Here is a 15,421-nt window from a genome sequence, read left to right as displayed (position 1 = left end):
CTAGACTCAACTATATCCCTATTCCTGATTTTATTGTCATGGACCTCCATAGGAATATCAAAATTTGAATTTAAAATAACCACATCCTCTTCAACGATAGACCTACTCCCCTGATTTTGCTTTATCTCATCAATTACGGGCTTAGACTACTGAAAATCCGGGTGTATCCCAATATTCTCGCTATGCACATCTGAATTATCAACCATTCCATGTTTTTTGGACCTCCATGGTTGCTACATGGGACTGGCAATTCTGTCATGAGGAGGAGATCTTTGACGTCCAGTAGATGCTCTCAACCAATCTCCATATTGATATCAACCTCCCCATCACTTTTTTCTGCAGCAAAGTGTCTCGCACAATGGTGAAAATCATGACCCAGGATTCCACAAAAGTGACAAAACATGGGAAGTCTTTCATACTTAAAATGCACCCACATTCTATCCCCATTCGAATCTACAATGAATCCACCACATCTTAGAGGTTTTGATACAGGCAATGCCACCCAAACCCTCATGAAATAACTTGGAGCATCCTGTCTTCTACGTCTCTCCATGTCCTCGACAACTCCCAATCTGCTCCCAACCTCAATAGCCACTTGGGGAGATACCATATCAAAAGGTGCTCCCTAAATTTGTATCCACAAGAAAGCATAATCCAACTTCACATTACTCACTGTCATTCCTTTCCTCCATTTGGTAAGCATAAGCAATTGATTATCAAAACTCCACGGTCCCCCTTTCAAACTCGATTTAGATCAAATTTAGATTGAAACTTGAATTGAAAAAGGTTTTATCCAACCTCTAAAATATGTATTCCTAACTGCATTCCCCACACTGCACGTAGTGTATTCAACGCTGCCCTCTTATTAAAGGCTTTACAGGTCAGGAACTTCCCAATCAAACTCAAGTTACAGCTTTCAATGTCAGGCAGTCTACCCTCATCTGAAATCTCTATTACTTCTTCCTCCTCAGCCGTTAACTTCATATTCTCTAAGCCATCAATCACTTCATCCGCCATAGTATCAACAGTAGTAGTAAAATAAGCAAGAAAAAGAGAAATTCAAGCCCTCGAATAAACCAAGGGAGGTAGGGCTCGTAGGAGACGAGAAGGAGGACTCCTACAGAGAGGAGAAACTTGTTGCAATTACTAGCAAAAGACATTCGATAATAATATAGAATAGAATTTAAATTCAAATAAAAAGGTCAAATTTTTTTGGTTTTATATATACTAGTTTATAACCTATGCAATGCACATGGAAGTTATATATATATATTGAGAATCAAGTTTAACATAAATGAAATGCACAATTCTAGCTTCGGCCACATCATCCATGACTTCAAGACCATAGCCTCCTTGTTACATGAGTCCATTTCTATCATGTTAGGAGAAAAGGAAATAATGTTGCTCATAGACTCACTAGAAGAGCTAGGGCTACTGGCCCTCTTTTTGTTTGGATGGAGTATGTTCCTTCAGATGTTCTTACTTTATACAATATTGATTTACATATGATTCAATAATATACCATTCGAGGTTTTTTCTGAAAATAATAATAATAATAATAATAATATCTTGTTCTAAAAAGAAAAAAGTTTAACATAATATGATTGTGTTATTTAAAGAAAATATGATCGTGTTTGTATATAAAATTATATATTCCACTATTTAAAAAATATATGATATGTTCAGATTCAAACGAAGGATTTAGATGTTAAATTAACAATTGTCCCAAAAGATTAAGGACCCGTTTGGTAATGTTATTCTAGTAACGTTATTTGTATTTTTTGGAAATACGTGTGGGTTAAAAAGTGTGTAAAAATACGTGTAATGTTGTTTAATAACTGAAAACTGTTATTTAAGTACATGTACCAAATAGACCCTAAGCTATTGGGATATGATAAATTTAATCATTTAACTATATATTTCTAATACATTGAGATATGGTAAATTTAATCATTTAACCACATATTTCTAAATTCCAACATTAGAAATATAATATAATTCAAATTCAATTATAAATTATATATAAAATAATAATGTGTACAATTTTTAAGCCTCAAAAGTTTATTTGACATAATATTATAAGGTTAGTCAAAAGTTAAACTGCTTTGCTATTATATATGTACTAGTCGGTAACTTATGCAATGCCTGAAAAAGTTTAATAAAATATGATTCTTTTTCTCTTTTATTTTTATCAAAATATGATATTTTATAATTATGGTAGTTATTAATAGAAATCTATTATGATTTTGTATGTGTAATTATACATGTAGTATTAGAGATTTATTATAATTGTGTTTGTGTATGAAAAATATGATATGTTAATATTCTAATATAAATATAGAATAAATATTAAATTCAATTAATATATATATATATAATAACTAGTCGCTAACCTGTGCTATGCACAGGAACCTACCTATTGGTGAGGTAAACTAAAATAATTTTATTAAATCTTAAATTGATTAAGAAACTACACCATTGCATGATTTGCTCTTGTATGACTTCAATTTTTTTTACAATTTGATGAAGAAGTCATTGCTTGAACATGCAATAACTTACAATAAAATGATTCATTGCTTAGAAATTATTGAAACAAAACAATATATATATATATATATATATAACTAAACAGTAGAGAAATATAAAAAAAAAAATGGGTTACATTCAAAAAAATAATCCATGGCTATAACTATTTGAAAGGAATTAAAAGATTCAGAGCCTACAGATTATATATGTGTGTGTGTGTGTGTGTGACTACACAACAGAGAAATATAAGAGAAAGATGTGTTACCATCAAAAGAATAATTTAGATGTTAAAACTTTTGAAAGGCCAAAAAATATTAAAGAATCATAAGATTTACTTCCTATAAATTTTTGAAACAAAACAAAATGTATATGATTGCACAATAGAAAAATATAAAAGAAAAATTAATTACCTTCAAAAGAATAATACATGGTATAGTCATTGAAAACTGCTAAACATGTTCAAATATTGCAAAAAGTAACACAAATTCAGATGTTAAAACTTTCAAAATACCAAAAAAGATATATGTAAGGTTGAATTTTATCAACCATCTTGTTGGCATTATTCCGTACCAAATTTACTTGTACTTTAGTAATTAGTAACCCTGTATTTAGGTGGGAATCATGTAAGGGTAATGAGTGAGAGAGTGTGAAGAAATGCTCAAGATTGTGCAAGGATGTAGAGACTCGCGATTGGACTTGCGGGTGACTCGCGACTGGCAAGCCGCCAAAGTTGGCACATGTGTGGAGCATACAGGGGAGCTGAAGAGTCATGCCAACTGTTGCACTACAGGGCAAAAGTCCCAGGCTGGCTAGGCTGTTAGCTTGCGGCTTGAACTCGCAACTCAGCCTAGTCGCAAGGTCAAGTCGCTGGACCACCCTATTTGGAAAAAACTGACTTTTCACATTCCTTCTCACCCTACTATATATATACCCTTATACCCACAATATTCTGAGAGCTTCTAGAGAGAATTTTGAGAGAGAAATCCTAGAGAAAAACAAGATTGATTCATCCACAATCTTCACATAAAGACTCTTCAAATTCCTCTACTCTCTTCCTCTCCATTATCAAATCTTTGAGAGGTACATTACCAAAACATTTTCTCACCATACCCATATCTGTGAGAATGCCATTTGATATTTGGGAAGCAGTTAAAAAGGGACCAATTTCATATTGGTTGATGCTATGGTCAAGTAGCGGAATCTGGTAAGCTAAAGAAGAAATAGGTTCGACGTAACCTCGTTGGAGTAGGAGCTTGGAGGGCTTAGGTACATTGGGTAGATTAGGCTTGGAAGGTCTTCTGCTGTTCATGTATCCCAACTACATTCTTTAGTGGATTGTTTACCGCTTGGAGGGCAGCGGAGAGGTTTTACGCCGAGGGTTTCGGTTTCCTCTTCGATAACACATCGTGTGTTATCCTTGTGTTTGCATCTCTCTTCTCTTAATCTTTTCCATTTAATTTCTGCTGTGGATGTGATTTTATTTGGTTTAGATTGTTTATCAATTTTGTTTTAAGCATATGTTCATATTCCGCACATTAATTGTTTGTCATTAAGCTTGAATTGGTAATTTGTAAATTGGGGGTCTAAACGTCCAAAGTGTTTTATACACTATTTGAACTTTCAATTGGTATCAGAGTGGGTGCACTTGCTGTGGTTTAATTACCTAAGTGCGATCCTAGACCCCTTTGCTATGGATGAAACTATGAAAAAGGGTATGCTGAATTGTGGTTTACATGTTTGTGATAATGACTCTATGAGTATGTTTGAAGGGTGTCCTAACAATGAACTCTTAGAGTTATTAAAAACAAAGAAACATGCTAGGATGTTTGTTCACATGCTGAAATATTTTGAAAACAAGAATCACATCTTACACAATAGTCTATGTGAGTCTAACTCTTTGATTAAGAAGTATAAAAGAAGAAATAGAATATTGTGTGAGAAGGTTGATAATCTGAAAAAGAAAATTCAATATAACAAAAGCATGGAAAATGAAGATAAATTTCTGTTTGAAGGTCAAGAATGCTTGTCCCATGCTTGCCTATTTGTGCACACCTCATTGAAGGTATTTAATTCATATTTATGGTATCTTGTTAGCGGTTGTTCTCATCACATGACAGGGGATAAATCACTGTTTAAGTCTCTCAAAGAGAAGGTTGGTGACTATATGACATTTGGTGATGGAAGTCATGCTCAAGTTCTTAGCAAAGAGACTGTTGAGATACCTGGATTACCTCTATTAAAGGATGTCTTATACATCAAAGGGTTGAAAGCAAATCTTTTAAGCATCACTCAAATATGTGATGAGGATTTCCTTGTTCAATTCTCAAAGAAGTGGTGCATAATTATTGATGAAGAATGAATTCAAGTCTTGGAAGGAAAGAGGACTACCGACAATTGCTACGGAGTGGTTCCTACGGCACCAATTTCCTACAGAATTGCTCGCGTTGACATGTTGGAACTTTGACATCAAAGATTCGGACATGCAAACTTCAAACAAGTGGCTAAAGTCTCCAAATTTGAAGCTGTTGAGGGACTTCCAAAATTTGGAAAAGTGGAGAAGACTTTTTGTGGTGCATGCCAAATGGGGAAGCAAACAAAGGCAAGTCACCACAAGGTGAATGTGATCGCCTCTTCACGATGCTTAGAGCTTCTTCATGTTGATCTAATGGGGCCCACAAGAACTGAAAGTCTAGGAGGAAAAAGGTACATTATGGTCATTGTTGATGATTTCTCAAGATACACCTGGGTTGAATTTCTTAGAGAAAAATTGGAAGCGTGTGAGAAATTGAAAATTCTTTGCAAGAGACTACAAAACGAGAAAGGGGTTCCTATTGTCAAGATAAGGAGTGATTATGGCAAGGAGTTTGAGAATGCAAGATTTGAGTCGTTTTGTGAGAAGAATGGAATCAAAAAGGAATTTTCAGCTTCCAAAACTCCTCAACAAAATGGGGTGGTTGAGAGGAAGAATCGGGTGATTCAAGAAATGGCAAGCGTTATGCTACTCAACAAGCAAATTTCTCAAAAGTTTTGGGGAGAAGCTGTGAACACCTCATGTCACATTGGTAATAGAATATTCTTCCGAGCGGCAGCAAAGAAGACCGCTTATGAAATTTGGAATGGAAAGAAGCCAAAAGTGAAGTATTTTCGAGTATTCGGAAGCAAGTGTTACATTCTCAATGATCGTGAGAACCTTGGGAAGTTTGATGCGAAAAGTGATGAAGGCATCTTCCTTGGGTATTCTACTAATAGTTGGGCATATAGAGTATTCAACAAGAAAACAAAGACAGTAATGGAGTCCATCAATGTGGAAGTTGATGATGCTATAACAAAGGTAGAGATGGTTGATGATGGAGAAGGGCCAAGCTCCAAAGAACTCAAAACTAAGGGCGAAGCCCAAGATATTGAAGCTAAAGAACCTACACCGGAAAAGGAATCAACTCTTGTGAACTCAAAAAAGGAAACAAGATCAATGTCTAGGACATCAAGTCCTCTCACTCCCCCGGAAGTGTCTACCTCAAAGAAGCCATCATCAAGAGTGATAAAAAACCATCCGGGCAGTAACATCATTGGATCTTTAGATGAAGGTCTCCGTCTTAGAAAGGGAAACTACTCTGCACTTATGACCATTGCTCATGTTGAGTCTTCAGAGGACTTGAATTTGCTTGTGCAAGAGCTTGGGGAGTATAGTGATGAAGAATTAATCAGAGTTGTTGAAGAATCAGATGCTGAAGAAGATGAAAGCACAGCCGGTCTTCAAGAGAACTACAACTCACTCCTTGAGAAGTCGGGAGAGCATGCAAGGGTGGCCACGGCAGCCATGAAGAAGATGAAAAAGGCAGATGAGGACTATAGAAGTCTTCTAGTGTGTTATAAGGAGGCCAAGTGTGAGATAGAGACGCTGAATGGTGAGCTAACTAAAACTTACACAAAGGTCAAATTTCTTGAGCTTGAAGTGGTTCAAGCAAATGTCAAGATAGAGAGGGTCTCCACTAAGAAGCTTGATGAAGTCCTTTCCTAACAAAAATCGTTCTCTGATAGAACCGGATTAGGATATATTGGAGAAAGTAGTTTAGCTGTGAATATTTCCAAAGAAGTGAAGTTTGTGAAGGCCAAAGAACCGGTTGTAGCTGCCCTTACTGTGGAGAAGGAAAAGGCTGAAAAGAAGAAGATTGTGGCTGACCAAAGGGTGTTGAATAAGCCCCGAAACCAATCTGGTCAGGTCTGAAGCTAGAGGGACATCTCTTCCAAGATCACAAAGAGGTCCTAGAATGAACCATGTTTGCCATTACTGTGGACTTCAAGGACACACCCAACCTAATTGTCATAAGCTTAGAGCATTGAAGAGTGCAACTGATCAAAGGTCAAGAGGATCAAGAAATGACAAGAGGACTTGGGCTGTTGAGTCATCAAGAGGTCGAAATGGTGATCCTGGAATGAGGGATGTGATGAGGATGATTGATGCATTCACCACCTGTTTGGTAAGCTTTAACAAAAGGTTTGGAAGCCAAACACTCGTACCCAATCCTCTAGGGATATCACCCCAAACGCACGTGCCATGTGGGTGAAGAAGGGTACTCATGCATAAGCATTACAACATGTCCATGCATTAATACTTCCTATACTTTGTGACTTTGATTGGTTGAGTGCTTTCTGTTATCGTTCCAGCATGTGTTGAAAATTGTGCTTGTTTGCTTTTTACTTTGAATGTTTTTACATTGTTTTTTTATCAATCTTTTCTAGTTTTTGTGTCAAAAATCCAAAAATGTATAAAAAGTAGAAAATCAAAAATTTTGATCGACATTATTGAGTTTTGTCTCAAAATATGTTTTATCTTGTACTTTTGTGCAAATGGCTTTGTGCATCTACAAGCATAGCTTGTTTCCTATGCACTCATATCATTGTGGGAGAAATCTTGAAATCTATGTGACTGTTGTAAATAGATCTTCAACCTTGTCATGAATGATTAGTGAATGGTTTTGTTGATCTTGAGATATGCATAGACTTGTGCCTATATATCTTCCCACTCTTTATTTTATTGTTTTTTGCTAAAAGAGTTCACCAAATGTAAATCTCCAAATGAAAAGAGATAATGAGCTGCAAAAGCCTGTCGCACATACTAGTATTTGACTAGGAGAAAGGGAAAGCGGCCTAAAATAAAGTATATGATGCCCAAAAAGCCAAAGGCTAACTCATCAAAGTGAAATATCAAAAATTTTAGGCATCGATCTCACAATGAGATGTGTTGATTCAAAAAGATCAAATGATATGTTGAACATGGAGCCAAATGAAAAGCTTCAAAGATATTGTACTCAAGTTTATGTGGGAGGTCATATATGCATATTTATATAATTGAGATGGGTCACATTATCTAGTACTAGTTGTGTGTGCCTTAATTGAATTGATCATTGAAACTTTACATTAGACTAAGGACTATCTTATTTTTGATATCCACACACAACACACATGTCTATGTTCAATGAATGCCATATTCATTTATGTGATTGTACTTGATTAAATGTGTTTTCACATGCTCAATCTTTGTTGATCAATCACAAAAAGATTTTTGAGTTTTTAGTTGTTTTTGGAAAGTATTTTGTTTTTGCAAAAATTGTCAAAATCTTCAAAAACAGTGTTGCCTTGTTTTGGCGACTTAGTCGCGGGTTGGTCCAGTCGCATGCCCCAATCGCAAGCCCACACAGAGATTTTTCGCGACTCATTGGCGGGTCAATGTCCCAGTTGTGAAAAATACTTAGAATATTTTTCAAAATTTGGGTTTTTATGTTTCTCGCGGCTCAGTATGTTGTTCGCGGGTGGAAGGTCCAGTCGCGAGGGGTACACAGAGATTTTTGTAGGTCACCTCGCGACTCTCTCGCGGGTAGACTTTCTAGTCGCGAAAAACACTTAGAAAAATTTTCAAATTTTTGGTTTCTAGGTTTCTCGCGGCTTGTTTTGGCAACTTGCACGTGACTTGGCTCAGTCGCGAAAATCGCGTGTTTTGCATATTGAGGGTTATTTTCAAGGTAGTTTTCAAAAACTTTTCATTTTCCCTCATGCATCATTATCACTATTCATACCTTCATCTCTTGCTCTTTCTTCTCATTAACCCCTTTGTCTATTCGTGTCAAAAAGGGGGAGAGTATACTCTAAAATAGTATACCGGAGAGTTTTTGTTATTTCTATATGACTCTTGTGCACACTCTTAGGGAGAAAAATTCTATTTCTTGTGCACATTTGTAAGGGGAGAAATTCATTATACTTGTCATTTTATTACTTGCTATACCTTGAGGGTCTAATGTATTTTGTGCAAGTGTTTCAGGTTACAGGTATAAATGTTCCAAGTTCATCACAACTCCTATGATTCATGATAGGGAGAGTGATATGATAGGGGGAGAAAGAGCGAAAAGAGCTTTGTGTTATATTAACTATGTTTTTGCTTTGCTCATAGTTCATATTTATGCTTAGCTCTTTAAAATGTCTTGTTTATGCCCATGTTGCTTTTGTAAGCTTTTATGGTTTGTTTCCATGTGCTATTTTGTAGGGTTTTATGGTTTGTACCATGCTATGCAGCCTTTATGTTTTGTTGTCTAATACTTTTAACTAAATGTTATGCATTTTCTTTAAGTATTCTCACTCTTGTGCCCTTGTAGGATTTTGTTCCTAAATGCATATACTTTATGTATTGTGCATTGGTTGAGTGTTGGGCATGCAAGTGATTTGCATTGAGCTTATTGGCTTGTATGTCCAGATGTTCATTCCAAGTGTGAATGAGCATTGTGGTCACTATTTTATAGTGATTGCCTATTTGGTCAAGCCATGGTTTATTTCTCATTCCATTTTGCTTGATCGCATTGTACTTTATGTATTGTGCATTGGTTGAGTGTTGGGCATGTAAGTGATTTGCATTGAGCTTATTGGCTTGTATGTCCGGATGTTCATTCCAAGTGTGAATGAGCATTGTGGTCACTATTTTATAGTGATTGCCTATTTGGTCAAGCCATGGTTTATTTCTCATTCCATTTTGCTTGATCGCATTGTGCTTGTCTCATATGCAATTACAAGTTTTTCTGCATACAATGATGACACTGTGTTGTTATGTTTCAGGCGATTCTTGTTCATATGATTCAAGAGCTTATTAGATTCTAGAGTTAGGTGTGAATGAGTTTTGTTCAATTGTTCCTAACTCACATGTTAAGTCTAGAGTTTGTTTTAGGGTTTTGTCACGGAATAGCCAAAGGGGGAGATTGTAAGGTTGAATTTTATCAACTATCTTGTTGGCTTTATTTCGTGCCAAATTTGCTTGTATTTTAGCAATTAGTAACCCTGTATTTAGGTGGGAATCATGTAAGGGTAATGAGTGAAAGAGTGTGAAGAAATGCTTAAGATTGTGCAAGGATGCAGAGACTCACGGCTGGACTTGCAGGTGACTCGTGACTGGCAAGCCGCCAAAGTTGGCACACGTGTGGAGCATGCAGGGGAGCTGAAGAGTCATGCCAACTGTTGCACTACAGGACAAAAGTCCCAGGCTGGCTAAACCGTTAGCTCGCGGCTTGAACTCGTGACTTAGCCCAGTCGCGAGATCAAGTCACCAGACCACCTTGTTTGGGAAAAATTGACTTTTCACATTCCTTCTCACCCTACTATATATATGCCCTTATACCCACGATATTCTAAGAGCTTCCGAAGAGAATTTTGAGAGAAAAACCCTAGAGAAAAACAAGATTGATTTATCAACAATCTTCACATAGAGACTCTTCAAATTCCTCTACTCTTTTCCTCTTCATTGTCAAATCCTTGAGAGGTACATTACCAAAACCTTTTCTCACCATACCCATATCTGTGAAAAGGCCATTTGGTGTTTGGGAACCAGTTAAGAAGAGACCAATTTCATATTGGTTGATGCTATGATCAAGTAGCGGAATCCGATAAGCTAAAGAAGAAATAGGTTCGGCGTAACCTCGTTGGAGTAGGAGCTTGGAGAGCCTAGGTACATTGGGTAGATTAGGCTTGGAGGGTCTTCTACTGTTCGTGTATCCCAACTACATTTTTTAGTGGATTGTTTACAGCTTGGAGGGCGGCGGAGAGGTTTTACGCCAAGGGCTTCGGTTTCCTCTTCGATAACACATCGTGTGTTGTCCTTGTGTTTGCATCTCTCTTCCCTTAATCTTTTCCATTTAATTTCTGCTGTGGATGTGATTTTATTTGGTTTAGATTGTTTATCAATTCTGTTTTAAGCTTATGTTCGTATTCCGCACATTAATTGTTTGTCATTAAGCTTGAATTGGTAATTTGTAAATTGGGGGTCTAAACGTTCAAAGTGTTTTATACACTATTTGAACTTTCAATATATAATTAAAAAATAAGTTATTGAAACAATTCAAAAAAATATAACTGTTTAAAAGAGAAATATAAGAAAAAGAAAAAAAGTACACAAACCTATATTTCGATCGCTCATTTGTTTTGCATACATTACATTACATCAAACTATATAGTTTTCAGGTTTCATTATCAAAAAAGAAAGAAAGAAAGAGAAGCCGCGGCTGAATTATTGAGTGCATATTACAACAATGCAGAGCTTGAGGCATCACAAACAATTCTCAAACCATGCATATGATATATTTGACTCAAAACTTACTTATTCTTAAGTATTGCTCTCCATGAAAGTAAGCAACCTGATGCGTATTGGCTTATATATTGCTAAAACATATATATTTCTTCTTATCTCAAGGGTAATGTGGGGTGTAAACGAGGTACGAGAATGGGTAATAGTTGTATGGAGATGAAAATCACTTTTTAAAAAATACATGAAAACCATAAAATAAAAATAAAAAATTGACAAAGAAGAGGATAAGAAAATAACAGAAGAAAAGCTCATACATTTACTCGGCTTTAAAACAAAATATTGGGGTTTGCACTGCTTTTATAGTATTTATAATTAACCTCGCAAATTTGGAGATAAATTATCAACGTTTGAGTTTGAGTTTAAGTTGGACTTGTTAGAAAGATAAAGTTTCACGCCTTATTAAGTTTAGAGTTTAGTTGTTGATGTGAAAGATTAGTGCTTGGGTTGAAGTTGATATTGTTAATTAAAAAAAAAAGTGAAATAATTTTGTTTTAAAAAAATGATAATGATGTGGCAAGCTTTGGAGAGGTCAAACCTTTTTTCTTTTTTTTTATTAGTCAGATATTTAATCAAACTCAAACTCCATGTTTTACATGATATATGCAAATTCAGAAAGTCTAACCCAAACTCTAATTAAAATATGTATGATGTTAGATAAATCCTAAGCCCATCTATGCACGGCCAAAATTTATCTAAAACACAATAAATAATTTACATGGTTTTCATAGATGTAAAAATGTAATTTAAGATAGAGGGATAATGATCTCACCATATACTACTATTATTTTATATACCATTATTATCAGGTTTTGTTTTTTTAGGAGAGGGTTTTTTTAAGAGTGATTTTTTTTTTTTTAAATAATGCCAATGTGTAAAATTGTGGAAAGGTCAACCAAAAGTCAGAGGTTTCAGTTTTATATATATATATATATATATATATATTATCAATGTTTGAGTTTGAGTTTAAATTGGACTTATTAGAGAGATAGAGTTTCACTTCTTATTTTGTTTGGATTGAACAAAAATAATATTGTTTTAAAAAAAATGATAATGATGAGTTTGAGTTTAAGTTGGACTTGTTAGAGAGATAGAGTTTCACTCCTTGTTAAGTTTAGACTAAACAAAAAAAAATTTATTCAAATAAAATGATAATTTTATTTAAATATTGTGCAAACGTGGAAAATTGTAAGAGTTTCAGAGGTTTCGGTTATATATATATATATATATATATATGAGTAAAATTGTGTGGCCTCTAAAACTTATGTGGTATAATAATATTACAATTTATGAGGTAAAACTGGTTTGGTTTTTGGTTTATAGATTATATATTATCTATTAACTATAAAAAAAAAATGCCAATGCCTATATCTACGGTGCTTTGGATTTTTTTTTTTTTTTTTTGAAACTGGAACATTCATCTATTTATAACAAAAGAGAATCATGGTACAAGGCAGTCAAAGCTAGTGGGGGTGAATCCTCCATCCAAAACACATCTTCAGAAATATTCCTAGCATGCTGCGCAAGAGCATGAGCTACCCGGTTACCCCCTCTCCTAATACAACTGAAACTTACCCACTGCATCCCACAAACTAAGTGGCGCACATCATCCACCACATTGCCTAAGAGCGACCGATTAGCCAAAGAAGAAGATAAAGCTTTCATTACATTACTATTATCTCCTTCGATCACAAGCTCAGTAAAGCCAGCATTAGTGGCAAACTCTACGATGCTTTGGTTTGGTTTAGTCAAGTTTTTGTCTTTTTTTTGTAAGCCAAAACAGTGTGCTTTTTTTTTTTTTTTTTTAATTTATTTAAAGAAAAAAAAGCAAAAAGTCACAATTTAACAAAACAAAACTTGATATAGAGTAGAGACATTTTTACAGAATTTATGGTCTTTGGTAAGCATAAACTCACCATTTCACCGGAGTTGGCCTTCTTTTCTTTCTTTTTTAATTATTATTTTAAACATATCACCATTCATACCAGTTTTATTACTTATTTCAGTTTTTCCTTTTTAAAATATTTATATGTGGAGATAGTGATAGAGTGTTTTGATTTAATAGTTGTTCAATTTCCATTGTTACTCTTGCCTTCTTCTCCTTTTTCTTTTGTGGTAATATCATCCGTTGAACTTGCTTATATGATAATAATATAATATTAACACAACAAATTGCCACAATATTTTCACAATTTTTGAGGTGTTAATTCTTTATATGTCAAAATAAAATAATAAAATATCATACTATAACCAACCACAACTAAAAATAAAGGTATTGTGAAAAAAAAGTGCTACATCCGTAACATTTTTCACAATATTTTCTTAAAAACCTACTACTTATGATTTGTTATTCTAATATAAACTTACGTATGAAATTACTTTTTTGCCTACCAATAATAACCTGTAACAACCTACTATTTATGATTTGTAATGAAAATACTGTAGATATAACATTTCTTTTGTGAAAATATTAAGACATCTTGTTGTCGTCACAATATTTTCACAACTGCTGAGCTATCAATTCTTTACAAATCAAAGTAAAATATAATAAAGATATAAAGGTATTAAGAAAATTTTGTGTCATTCTTTGTGTTTCTAGAATTTTTTTTATTAGTCAATTTTTGTTAAGCCAAAATTCACTATTTCACATACAGTTTTTTTGGGTTGAATTTTTGTTTTTTGTTTTTTTTTTATTTTTCTTTATGCACCATTTGAAGTAAAAACACATAGTTTTACACACACACACACACACACACACACAACAAAAAACAAAAACAAAAACTTAGGATTAAACACTTTTCATCCTTTTATATTTAGGGTAGTTCACAATTCATCCTTAAACTTTAAAATCAAGTAATTTTCCCTTAATATTTTGGAAAATAGCAAATATATCATATTGTTGTTCTCTCAATTAAACTCAAATGAAAGCATTATGAAAATATTTCATTGTATTATGTCTAAAATACTCCAACTAAATTTTAACATCCCAAAACTTTTTTTCATGTATTTTGAATTTTAAATGGTAGTAATGCATAGAAAGTTGGAATGGTAATAAAAGGTGTTTTATTTGTTACTTAGAGAGCATTGATTTTCTAGGTTTAAATCTTCGAAATTTATAATTTATCTAATGGAAAATTCGATGACACTTGCCTTTTGATTTTTTCTTTTCTTTTCTTGCCTAAAATGAGTGTTCATTAAAAACTAATTAAGCTAAAGTTGTACCCAGACTCATGTAGAATGATAAAAAATAAAGTATGAATGACAAAATTTTCATTGTGTATTGTTGAAGGTATTTGATGTAGAGTTTCAATAATAACCTATGACATCATTTATTAGAAAAATTTAAATATTGTGACAAGGTTTTCATGTGTATGGTTGAAGGTATTTGATGTAGAGTTTCAATTATAACATATGACACCATTTATTACGAAAATTTAAATATTGTGACAAGGTTTTAGCAAAACTCAGTTGCTTATTGTTGGAAGATGATGATATTCGTTACCTGTTACAAACTCATGGGTAGAACTCACCTTTGAAAACCGACTTGCAAAGGGAGGGTGCCCAAGAGCTTATAAACATATGGTTAAGCTTATACTTAATCTATGTGAGACACTATGATCATAACATACCACCACACTCCACAACCGACATGTTCAATGACTCACTCTAGCGACACTGACCCGATGATAGCCATTCTCTTTGGTGGTTCCACTCACCTAGCAGTTATTTTAATCTAGCCTTTAGGTCGCCCTCTTCGAGATCCGACCACAAAACTGCAACTCATTTGATCCCATACACAATGAGCTACATCCAATTACTTGGGGTGATAGTTGGCTCTGATACTAAATGTTACAAACCCATGGGTAGAACACAACCTTGAAAACTGGCTTGCAAGGGCATGGTACCCAAGAGCTTATAAACACATGGTTAAACTTATACTTAATCCATGTGGGACACTAGGATCATAACATTATCATTCTTAGAAGTTTTTAATTAGTGGATATCACCTTTAGCAAAGAGGTATCAAAATTCTTATGTGAATGAGATTAACTTTGTATGACATATATTTTTTATGTATATAGTTTTATACTTCTTCAAATAAAAATTCTACCTTAATTTTCTCACTCAAGAGATAGCATGTGTCTTGCATGTGCCACCCACAATAGTAGATTACAATGAGGTTTGACTTGATTGTCTAGTGGTGCATGGTGTTGGGGTTTGGTGTTTATAGTATGTTCATTCAAAATTTTAATGACTAGTTTTATAGTATTTTGAAAA

This window comes from Quercus lobata, chromosome 6, assembly GCF_001633185.2.
Source record: "Quercus lobata isolate SW786 chromosome 6, ValleyOak3.0 Primary Assembly, whole genome shotgun sequence".
In the NCBI taxonomy this organism is placed as follows: Eukaryota; Viridiplantae; Streptophyta; class Magnoliopsida; order Fagales; family Fagaceae; genus Quercus; species Quercus lobata.
Note: the sequence above shows the minus strand (reverse complement) of the source record.